At 34.0% G+C, this 12,718-nt stretch overlaps 1 protein-coding gene across 2 annotated transcripts in view; it reads right to left on the reverse strand.

Moving 5' to 3' along the window:
- LOC149250866 (putative RNA-dependent RNA polymerase 1) overlaps positions 1-12,718 on the reverse strand; it is a 197,445-nt gene that overhangs the window by 21,561 nt on the left and 163,166 nt on the right. The gene's annotated exons all lie outside the window — the stretch shown is intronic.

Here is a 12,718-nt window from a genome sequence, read left to right on the forward strand (position 1 = left end):
CTTGATGTATCAGACTTGACTTTTTAATTTTATTTCAATATTTAGCGTTCAATGTGCATTGTTAGTAAGTTAGTAGACTAGTAGTTACTAGTTACACTGTACAGTTACAAACTACATGTATGATGTATGATTATAATTTAATAATTTATATATTAATTATTAATGATATCAATGATCATGCTTTTTGTTTTAAATTTGTTTCAATTATATGATTCATCGATTTATATTTTATATTTAGAAGTTTTTAAGATCTCGACGTCCCCCCATGTTTCCTAAAAATTGGTGGGGAGCTTTTGCATAGGTCGCTCCTGCATATACTAGCTCCCTCGCCTCCTCGTCCCAGAAACTTGGTGGAACATTGAGAAATTGTGGTTGAATTAGTTTTCTGCAAATTTAGCAAAATATCATGTTTGGGACATTACATATATTGTTACTAAAAGTGAAAATGTTTTACTTATTTTAAAATAATCAAATGAATGGTTTTCGTAACAGTATTGAATTTACACTCATTCATTTTCTGTTATATAATATAAAATACATTTAAATATTTGTCTCATTTTAATTTACCATGTAATTTTATAAAAGCTTTCTCCTATAATATTATCTAAAATTTAAAATATATATATTATTTATTTTTAATACTTGTGCGCAGGTGATGGATTAGTAATATAAGTAATATATAAGTATATATTATGGAGGATGCAGATGGATTAGGTATATTAGGTACATGTTTATTTTTGTATATAAGTATATTTTTTTCTCATTGTACCTTTTGTTTATAATGCGTTTTTTGTCTCTTGTATTAATTAGGGAAATCATGGAGGGTGTTAGTTCAATATCAACAAGAGGATAACAAAATTCTTCACTTCCTCTAATTCCAAGTGGTCAAGTCCAACAAAGCACAAACCCCAAAAAACCCTTGTTAAATTTTGTGAAGAAAATTACTAAAAATAAGAAAAAAAATAGTGGTGGTTGTGAAAAATAGATGTGCAACCACGTGTTTAAAGGAAGCTACACTAGGGTGTGGCATCGTCTTCCATCCCTATCTGGCGATGGGGTAAAGGGTTGTATATGTACTATTGAGAAAAAGATGGAGTTGACAATGCTTCAAATGGCTGCCCTAGGATCCAATGTAATGAACTTGGATAATGATTGTATTTTTAAAGTACCTAGATCTTCTTCCCATGATATGGAAGATTCGATGAATCATAATTCATCAAACCAATTTGAGTCTGTGGGGGGGTCTACTTCTGGGAGGAGTAAGAGACCTTCTAGTTTTGTTGAGGAACAAATTTCTAAAATCTACAATGTATTACATAGGGATGAGGCTGATGATGTTATTGTTGATTTTTTTATGGCAAAATGGTGGTGGTTGTGAAGAATAGATGTGCACATTGTATAACCATGTGTTTAAAGGAAGCTACACTAGGGTGTGGCATCATCTTCCATCCATATCTGGTGATGGGGTAAAGGGTTGTACATGTACTATTGAGAAAAGGATGGAGTTGACAATGCTTCAAATGGCTGCCCTAAGATCTAACGTAATGAACTTGGACAATGATTGTATTTTTAAAGTACTTAGATCTTCTTGCCATGATATGGAAGATTCAATGAATCAAAATTCATCAAACCAATTTGAGTCTGTGGGGGGGTCTACTTCTGGGAGGAGTAAGAGACCTTCTAGTTTTGCCGAGGAACAAATTTCTAAAATCTACAATGTATTACATAGGGATGAGGTTGATGATGCTATTGTTGATTTTTTTATGGCAAATGGAATTTCATTTAATGCTACCTGTTCTCCACATTATAAAGAAATGGTGCAAAAAATCATAGTTGTTGGACCAAGATATGCACGTCCAAATTACAACAAAATGAGGACATCGTTGTTAGATAAGGGGGTGACAAGAATGCAGGGGCTTATGGCCCCGCTTAAACAATCTTGGATTTATTCAAGATGTTCAATAGTCATGGATGGTTGGACAAGTATTCAACAAAGGCCATTGTTGAATATTATGGTTACATCTCCAGTTGGGCCCCATTTTTTAATAGCAATTTATTGTAGTGGGAAACTAAATGATGCTACTTTCAGGTTTGAAGTATTGAAAGAAGCAATTGGTGAGCTTGGTCCTTCAAATGTAGTACATGTAATCACAAATACAACATCTGCTTGCAAAGCAACGAGTTTGATGGTTCAAAGTTGATATCGGCATATCTTTTGGACTCCTTGTTGTGTACATGCCTTGAATAATGTCCTCAAAGATGTTAGTAAAATATCTTGGATTGCAAAACTCATTTTAGATGCAAGAGATGCACAAATGTACATTTGCAACCACCATGTCTCTTTAGCAATCTATAGGATGTATTCAAGGAAGAGGTTTTTGAAACCTGCAAAAACAAGATATGCTACATACTTCATTCTTCTTCAACGTATGGTTGAGGTGCATGCATCCTTACAAGCCACTGTTGTTTCTCAAGAGTGGAATGCATGGTTTGAATCTAAATCAGTGCAGGGAAATAAGATAAGAGAGAAGCTTTTTAATGATGATTGGTGGTCTGATTGTAAACATGTTGTTTCTTTCACAACTCCAATTGTGGAGTTGATTAGGCATGTAGATTTTGATTCCCCCACCCTTGGAGAAAGTTATGAATGTATTGATAACATGGTAGGCAAGATAAGGCACATCATTCGGCACAGAAACCCCTCTTTAGAATTCTTCAATGAAATTCACAACATAATAGGGAAGAGATGGATCAACTCAATACCTCTCTTCACATGGTTGCTTATGCCTTTAATGCAAAGTGCTATACGGAGAGACCAAATAAAGTTCTACCCGTTGATGATGAAGAAGTGAAACAAGGCTTTCTTGATGCCAAAAGCAAAATCTATACACCTAATGAAGCAAATGTAATGCAAGAACAATTTATTGATTTTCGTACCTTAAATCCTTTCACGTTCTCTCAAGATGCAAGGTTGGACATCAACATTTATGCACAAAAGAATCCAATTGGATGGTGAAGAATGTATGGGGGAAAGCCCAAGAGCTTTGAAATCTTGCCTCACGCTTGCTATCTCAGGTTTTTAGTTCATCGGCAGCTGAAAGGAATTGGTCTTGTTGTCGCACAAAGTGTCTAGGCACCACGACAACGCTCAGAGTAAGGGTTATCACTCTAATTCTTACGCACTTCATTTAGACTCTCTCCTAGACAAGTCAAACGGGGTAGTCCCTAAGGTGAATGAATGAGAATAGCCGGTGAAACACAAGCTCTAGGAGACTTAAAGATGGACAACTTGATGAATTTAGAACAAATCTTAGTCAACTGAGATGGATAGATTAAAATAAGATACAACCACAAGATAAAAATAACTATAGACCAGTGCCTTAATATTCAATTAACCATAGACTAAACAAAAACAATTTATCCCGAGCAGTTTATAAATGTGGCAAAGCGACGATCATGAACAATTAAATGTCAACGCCCAAAACTTTATCATGCAAGATTTTCTAGCAATTAAATCCTAGATCTTAGAAGAATTTATCTTTCTCCTATAGTCAATATGATTTTTAAAACATTAATCGCACTTGACAATAGAGAAATCACTACCATTAAAATTAAAATTTAGCACTTAACACCAAAGAAACCAAGGAACTTTAAATTTGAATGTAAATTATCCCTTAGGTAAATGCTAAGCTTATGAAGCAACACTTAATGTGGCAAATGAAATTTTTGATGTGACCAAAACTCAAATCAAAAGACCTCAATTAAAATTAAAAAAAATTATGGACATAAAAATTTCTTAAATGTAAAAGCTCAAATTCCTCTTTTGATTTAATTCCTTAGCAATTTCAATATCACCCCATTTTATTTTTTTAATTTTAAATTTTTTAGATTTCGTTTAAATGAAATCAAAATCAAAACAAAAAACAAAGAGCCCAAAAAAAAAGAAGTGAAACAAAACCAAAGGAAGAACAACAAAATTAAATTAAATTAAATTAAAATCAAAATAAAACAAATTGAAAAGTCAAGAATAAAAATAAAATTTAACTACATAAATCCTAACATAAACAAACAAAATCAAAAAATCAAAGCGCAAAGTCAAACAAAAAAAAAAAAAAAGGAAAACTAAATTAAATCAAAAATAAACAAATCCACAAAATAAGAAAAAAATAAACAAAAAATAAAAAAATTTGAATTCATGAAACCCAACCCTAACAAATAAACCAAGGATAAAGACAAAAAAGAAAGAAAAAGAAAACGAGTTATATGCTTGCAGGTATGACAACAGCGGAGAAAACAGCGACAACAAGGGAGGAGCAAGGATTTATTGCAGGTCTGCGTGGATGATGGAGCTGCAGTATCACGCAGAGGAGAGATGGCAGCGGGAGGGGCTTCGAATTTTGCAAACACGCATAGAGAAATGGCTGCGGGTTTTGAAGGTTGGAATGACCGCGGATGAGAGAAGGTTGCAGCGATCGAAGGTTTTCAGAATCCACAGAAATGGAGAAGAGCTGGAAGGAAGTGAGAGGACGCAGGTCGAGAGGGCAGTCGCAGATGGAAAGAGGAAAGAGGGTTTAGGCGGGCAATGTTGGCGACGTGAAAGGTAGCGAGAGAGCAAGGTTTGAAGGTTGCGGATCAGTTGGGACATGGGCAACGAAGGAAGGAGAGGGCGCAAAGGGATAAGGGACTACGAGTCAACAAGGAGATGACTCGAAAATGCAAGAAGGGAAGAAAATGGAGAGACAATGGAAGGGTTTGCAGGTTGAGGGAGCTTAGGCGAATGGAAAAGGAGAAGCAGGGAATAAGTGACGTGTTTTTTCTAGGCAACAAATAAAAATGTAGGCAGGGATGTCGAGCAACAAGGAGAAAAGCAGAAGGAAAGTCGAAAAATGTGAGCAGCAACAGAAAAAACGCAGACAGAGAAAGGAATAAACCCAAAAGCGCAGGTAAAGAGAATCAATTTTTTTCCAGAAAGGAGAAAATGCAGTAGTAGAAAAGAGAAGCTCAATACAGCAGCAGGAGAGAAAAATGATAGCCAAAAACCTAAGAAAAATTCCCAAAAAATTCTTGCTTAAAATGATATATTCTTCTGCTTAAAATTTGTCGTCGAAACTCCTATAAAAAAACTTCAGATCTAAACTCTGAAATCCTCAAACTGAAAATAATTTGAAATAATGCCTCTACAAATGATTTTGAAGTCAGATCTTACCCTCTGGGGCCTAGATCTGGCTTCAAATAAAAAACTCTCTTTCATATATGCACCCTTTACCTACAAAAACGAAAACAAAAAACAACCCAGAACCCAGATATACAAAAATAAATAAAACCCAAGTCAGAAAACCAAAAAAATTACAGATCTATGCACAAAAGTGGTAGATCTATCAGATCTAAAGAGTATGAGTCCAACTCCACTCCCAGATCTGATAATCTAAGTCTCTCAACAGCGAGATCTATCCATTCTCCACATAAAAAGTTAATTTTTTAAATTTAAAGGAGGTGCTTAACTCAAAACCATTCATGTATCACCAATAAAATCTTATGATAAGCCCGGAGCTAATTTAGTTCGGCTCTTTTGAGAACACAGATTAGGAGTTGGCTGGTCCAACTGAAAACTTTCTTTAACGCCCGAGGATCTAAAATCAAGATTTCCCGGCAAAACTCGATCTAGCCATTAAAAATACAGCGAGAAAATAATAATAAAACTCAGACAAATAGAAATACCTACTATTACGTTCAAAATTTAGATTATTTTTCAAAACCCAGTGACTGAGCAAGATACCTGTACTCAAATCACTCTTTAGAAGCTATCATCAATGACTTTAGAAAAAATTATGCATGAACACAACAAATCTTATAGCATTCTCATGAAAAGTAACACCAGCAGAACTTATACCCAAAGTCTTTCTTTATTATCCAGAAAAATATTACTTGAGTTTTTTGCTAAGCACACGACTCAAAGGTCGGATGGATCGACTGACAAATGACTTCCTATTTAAAGATAAATCCTCCAACGGCTAATTCGAGTGATCCTCGTCAAAGCAATCTCGACCGTTAATGAAGATTAAAATTTATTTTAATCTCATCCATCGAAATATTTAAATATTTGGGGAAATTCGAATTTTTTTATTAAATGCATTTTAATTAACTCAAAAATAAAAAATAAAAATTGAGTTAATTTCCCCAAAAATTTGACTTTGACTCAACCCCCAAGGATCAAAAGTTTAAAATTTAACAACATAATTAATTTACTTTAGTCCCAGGACCTTTTAAAATTTAATTTTTTAAGGACCGACGAATTTTGCCTTTGGAGAATTTAAATTTACCTAGGACCTAAAATTAATTAAATTTCTGGCTTAGGATTTTAATTAATTTTTGGCCAGAAAATTTAATTAATTAACCTATGAGGGGATAAATTATTTTTCCAACTCTCAAGACACTTTACAAAATTTTCCTAGGACCAAGAATTAATTAAATTTCTGGCTTAGGATTTTAATTAATTTTTGGCCAGAAAATTTAATTAATTAACCTATGAGGGGATAAATTATTTTTCCAACCCTCAAGACACTTTACATCATGATTTTCATAGTTTTTTACATCATATGAGGGAAAACCCATTTGTAATAGACCTTCACAGAGTACCCATTTCTGCGACACAACTATAATCCAGTAGACCAAGTAATTTGTAATAAAATAACCTAACCAAATAGTTAGGATTATTCCCAAATTAATTTTACATAAACTCGATCTAGAACACTAGGACTCACATAAGATCCTAGCGACAAAATCCATTCCAACTTTGGAGTAAGACTGGAGAAAAACTCTGCCGACGATCCGAGAATGTATCGGTGAGACCAAAAACCTCTTAGAATGGAGATCATCACTAGAAAAGTAGGTTTACTTAGGTCTTTACATACATGACACAGATCTGCTAAGATTATTTACATTATACACATGCTGAAAGGGTTTGCATAACATCTTGGAAGTCAAGCTAATGATGTTAGCTGAACAGTACAAACACAATGATCAAGTGTTATCCCTTTTGTGAGAAAAGGGGATGTACTGCTATGGGTCGTTGACACATAGTGGTCAACAGCTCCACTTATAGTTTCATTCACTCTGTTAAGAGGAATAGGTTCACCTTTAAGAGAGCAGAGAAATTGGTTTATATGCATAGTAGTCTTCGACTTTGCTCAAGGAAGCTACTTGAGTATTTAGAGGGTCCTATAGGAAGATGGGATGTTGAGGGTGAGGATGCTTCTCAGATTGATGATAATGAGGATAATCCTTCACCAGATGCAAGTTTAGTTGGCATACCTTTGGATAGCATTGCAGGTGATCTTGGTATTAATGATGGTGATGATGGAATTGGAGTGCCTAGCGAGGCTCAAGCCTATATGGATAGTCTTGATGCCAAAGATTGCACTTTATGATCATCTTCAACTTTAATGTTATGTTTTGGCCTTTGAGCATTTTTGGACCATGTATTACTTTGCCACTTTGGGCATTTGCCATCTTTTTTTACTATGTACTACATTTGGCATGCTAACAATATGAATATTAATATGATGAGTTCTTTGATTTTCACTTTGATTCTTATATTCAAAAGTGTCCCTTGAATCATATACATTTCAAATTTTCAGTTTTGAACTTGATATTCATATAATGAATTGAAATTTTAAATTGATTTTAATATTTGAATATTTTGATTTAATATTAATTTTGATTATTATATAAATTACATAATTAAAAAATATATATATTTTTTATTTATTATTATATAACATTACCGCTCTTTATTAGCCATTTACTATAAAATTTGGGGAACCTCTAGCTGTTTCGGACACTCGTACCCAAGTTCCCAACGTGTCCACGTCCCAGAAACTCGTGTAACATAGCATAATTCTATAAAAATATTTCTGGGCATTTAAGTCATGAATTTAAAAATTTTGTAATTTTAAATCTTTAAAAAAGGATGGTGTTATTAATAAAACATATTTTTTATTCAGTGGTTTAATTTAAGATTTTGGTTTCAAGGATACTAATTTCCAATACCATGGTTTCAAAAAAGTTGTAATTTTACCCTCAAAAAAACAATGTATACCACTAGTATCACCATTTTTACATTAAAAGGTTGATTTAATATCTTGGTTGTAATTGTACTTGTTGTTAAGTCCACAGTTTCAAAGTTGTTACAATTTTAACATAAGAAAAAAATTATGTTGTTGTTAATGTCACTATTTGATTCAAGGGTTGATTTAAAGTTCCTATTCACATTATTATGAGGTTATTAATACCATGGTTGAAAAAGTTGATAATTTTAACCCTGAAAAGAAAAATGTGTTACTAGTAGCACTACTTTTTAATTTGGGGGTTGATTTTGGTATTTTTGATATGAAAATATGAGTTTTTAATGCCAAAGTTCTCGTTTTGAAGTCATAGTTCTCATTAAATTGGTAACTATATTTATTCTCAAATAATAGTGGAAAAGGAGCCTAACTAAGACAACTACAGAAAGACATAATAAGTGTTGAAACAAAGCTATGACAAGTAAAAAAAGTGATGTCAATGCATGTTGGAACTAGATGTTGAGACTAAGCCAAAGGAGAGAGAAGAATGCTCCTCCCCTAGTCATCATCATTGGGAAAAGGTGGATGCAATAACAATGTAGTAACTCTCAGGTTGATACAAAGGTCCATAAAAGCTAACAAAAATAGTGGTTTAATGTTACCCAATAGTACATCCCTCTAACGAATAATCCCCTAAAAAATAGTAGTTGCATATGAACTTGCTACCAATAACCTCTAGTCAATTAACACTCCCACAAAATACGCTTCAAAGAATTTGTTGGTGGTATACCCTAATACATGACCAACCAAACAAAAATAATAAATATAAGATAAGCAAAAATTCCATACATTGCCAAGTCGATGTATCCATATCAATGTAGCATGACTCTTATAAGACCCTCGAGTAGCCGCGGATCTTGAGAGGTTCTATCTTGAGACAGGTCCCTCGCATAGGACCTGCGGTCTCTACCCGTACTCGTCCAAACCTGCATAGAACTCATCTACTCGTCTTGAACCCGTGAAGACCCGCATATGACCCGTGGACCCACTCAAAATTCATACTTTTTTTTGAGATCATATATTTTTAAGTTTTTTTTGTATTTTTCTGAGTCTTATACGGGTCGTTCCCAAGTCTTATATGGGTCCCCGAGTCAATAGCCAGACGAGTCTTATATGGGTCATTCCCAAGTCTTATATGGGTCCCCAAGTCAACAGCCAGACGAGTCTTATACGGGTCGTTCCCAAGTCTTATACGGGTCGCTAAGTCAATAGCCAAACGAGTCTTATACAAGTACGAATCGTGCAACATTGATCCATATAGATCTAAGAAGGATCATCTAGCAACCAAAAAGGAAACCCAAGCAAGATTTTGATGCAATAAGGAGTAAACATATCTCGGATCAACTTACCAAATGACAAAACGCCAATCCCTTCGAATTAGGCCTTACATCTAGATGCTCATCTTACAAATCCCCTAAAGACCATCCTTTGAATCTCTCAAATACTAATTTTTGTAAGGTAAGAAGAGTCTTTGTTTGAGCTAACAACCTCTAATTCAACCATGAATAAGCATCAAAATCCAACAAGTCCTTTTAGAAGAAAATGCTTTCTTGCTTAATATGCAAGCTTGATGTGAAAATATTTCATCAATACATCAACCTTGAATTTTCCAACTCCTTATTTGATGCAACGTCAAGTACCAACTACATCTAATTCCTAAATAATTCTAATCAACATACTTAACAACAAACTTCCATGCAAACCATATGCCCTTTATTTTAAAGGAGCCTTCTTCATCATGAAACAAGTGACCATAGGAAACAGTGTGACACAAGTTGAAACCAACCTAAACCTTGGAGGACTTCGTTTCTTGATATGTGTTATTGAGGTACATGATTTTGTAGTCCTTGTGAACTTACTAGACCTACAAGATCATGTACTTCAATGACACGTACCAAAGAATGAAGTCCTCACAATCCACTACATTCCTAAAATCTTTCCCTAAAATATCACATCAGTCAATCTTGACCCACCATCCTCCTTACGCAAAATGCATTCATCCCATAGGACCATCGACAACACTCAATACTAACTAAACTTGGTCTAAAAGTCCTCAAATTTTGTTTTCGCATATTCACTATGTCAAATTATATAACCAAAAAAGTAATATAATAAATGAGCAAGGATAACCAAATTTTAAAAACTTTTATATAACTTAAACCTAAAAAAAAAACTAATTTAACCTACAACTTCTAGAGACACCATTTTCACATAACCTTGAAGAAAGACATGTCCCAAATGAAACTCCATATAACGAACAATTCTAAAGTGGATAAAACTCCAAGCAAACAGGATCAGGTTCCACACTACGAGGTCATCAAAACCAAAAAGACAAAAATCAGCTTTTTGATTACTCATAATCACAGTTAAAACAACACAAAACACATCACTCAAGATCCCTAGTCAATCTGGACATGATCATACTTAACACAAAACACATCAATAGAGACCCCTAAACAATGTGCATTGAGACTAACCAAATTTTTTTTATTAAAGTTTAATTGATTAGGGTAAATGGTGGATGTTCCGTATGGGTAAGTGTGTTAATTAATATTAGGGCTCCATTCAAATTTGAAATTTAGTTAACTTGTTTAGTGCGTTTGTGGACGGTTATAAATCTTAGGTTTACAAGTATAGAAACAGTCCCTCCAACTCAATCGTAAATTTCTTGATAATAAACCGAAAATTTACAAATTTTCCTACTACTAAAAAAGGAAAATTTCCAAAATTCAAAAAAAACTAAAAACTAAACACGGGCAGCCAAGACTCCAAATGAGTTAATGTATCTTGCTGTTCAGTCTCCTTGCATGTACTTTTATAAAGAAAAATCTTATTAACTACTATTCATTTCTAATATGGTTTTTTAATTAATTAATTAATTAATATTAATTATTAAAAAAATTCAAATCTGTTATAATGTTCTTTTCCAACGGTTAGTTTGACTTTTTGACTTGATTCTTTAGATTTTAGGTTCCTTCCCTATTTATTCAGTAGCATTGATCAGATTATTTTCATCCTAAAATAATAAACCATACTTAATGATTCCAAATGTCCACATAAAAAATCTTTATGTAATAGATCCTAAAGATAAATATCAAAATAACCCTTTTAAATTAAATTCTGGACTTGTATAAACTGCGTTTGGTTCCTTCCCTATTTATTCAGTAGCATTGATCAGATTATTTTCATCCTAAAATAATAAACCATACTTAATGATTCCAAATGTCCACATAAAAAATCTTTATGTAATAGATCCTAAAGATAAATATCAAAATAACCCTTTTAAATTAAATTCTGGACTTGTATAAACTGCGTTTGATAATAATGTATACTTCAACTGTCAACATATAGGTGTGCGATTGAATATTCCCCTTTCCTCGGCACTCCTATTTTTTTGCAAACTCCATGTTTTTACTTTAATTTTCGGCGATAGTTTGAAGTCTCCATGTCAAAGTGATCCCACCTTAATGATGTGCAGGATTTGAACTTTCTCTGCAATCTCTACATGTCTGGAATCATTCTTAGTAATGTTTTGAATTTTCACTGTCAAAGTACTTTTACAAGTCGAACCCAATCAACCAACGCATCCTAAATCAAATCTGTGGAAATTCAAATAATGTTATGAATGTAAACAATTATAATGGATAGTTAAACAATTATATTAGATAATCTGAATATTTTGTTGATAACACTTCACTCATGACTCTGCATATTGTTAGAGTCACAATTGCCGTTACACCAAAACCTGCAGGGGTTAGTAAACAGACACATCGCTAGATTAAACACATGCCCTGAAACACATGGGGAGCGTTGACCTTCTACACCGTTATTAACGGGGAGCCAACAATCTCCCCCCAACGCGAGCCCAATGTGTTTGGAACTCGAGACCTCTAGCTCTGATACCACTTGTTGGAGTCACGATTGCCATTACACCAAAACCCGCAAGTGTTAGTAAACGGACACATTGCTAGATTTAAGCACATCCCACGAAACACACGGAAAGCATTGACCTTCTACACTGCCATTAACGAGTGATAAGCATTTACACAGGTCTAGCACTCCACTTGGACTGGGAAACTAATAATAGTTAATTATTTTGATATGCCTATAATATCCACTTGACTGGGAAAATTATTGATTCACTTTGAGAATTCTCAATCATCAAAATATCTTCTGCTACACTAATATACCTCCTGTTCTTGACATCTAAACGCAAGCCTTTTCCGAGCCATATTGTTGCTCAGGTACCAAACTGAACTCGCTACGGTGTGTGAGTCGTGCACTCTGATTATCTGCTAGAGACCTCCTTTACAGCCTGTACTCAATTAACAGCTATGCCCATTTTGGCAAGAGTTCTAATAAGCCAACCACAAATATACGAATTGGATTCGGTATTGGTCAGGTGGATACGGATCTATGTCCCTCTTTCTCTCTAGCCAGCAGGTGTGTCTGTCATATGGACCACTTTTAATGGAAATAAAATAAAATGAAAATTGTTCATATATATATAGACCGGGGAATAACATCCAGAATTTGACCCTTCAGGAAAACTGGAGAAACAAAACTCTCTTTAGTTCAAACAAGGGATTAGTGCA

The sequence above is a fragment of the Pinus tabuliformis genome, chromosome 7 (assembly GCF_031772625.1).
Source record: "Pinus tabuliformis cultivar Carrire ecotype Pingquan chromosome 7, CPIR1, whole genome shotgun sequence".
Classification (NCBI taxonomy): Eukaryota; Viridiplantae; Streptophyta; class Pinopsida; order Pinales; family Pinaceae; genus Pinus; species Pinus tabuliformis.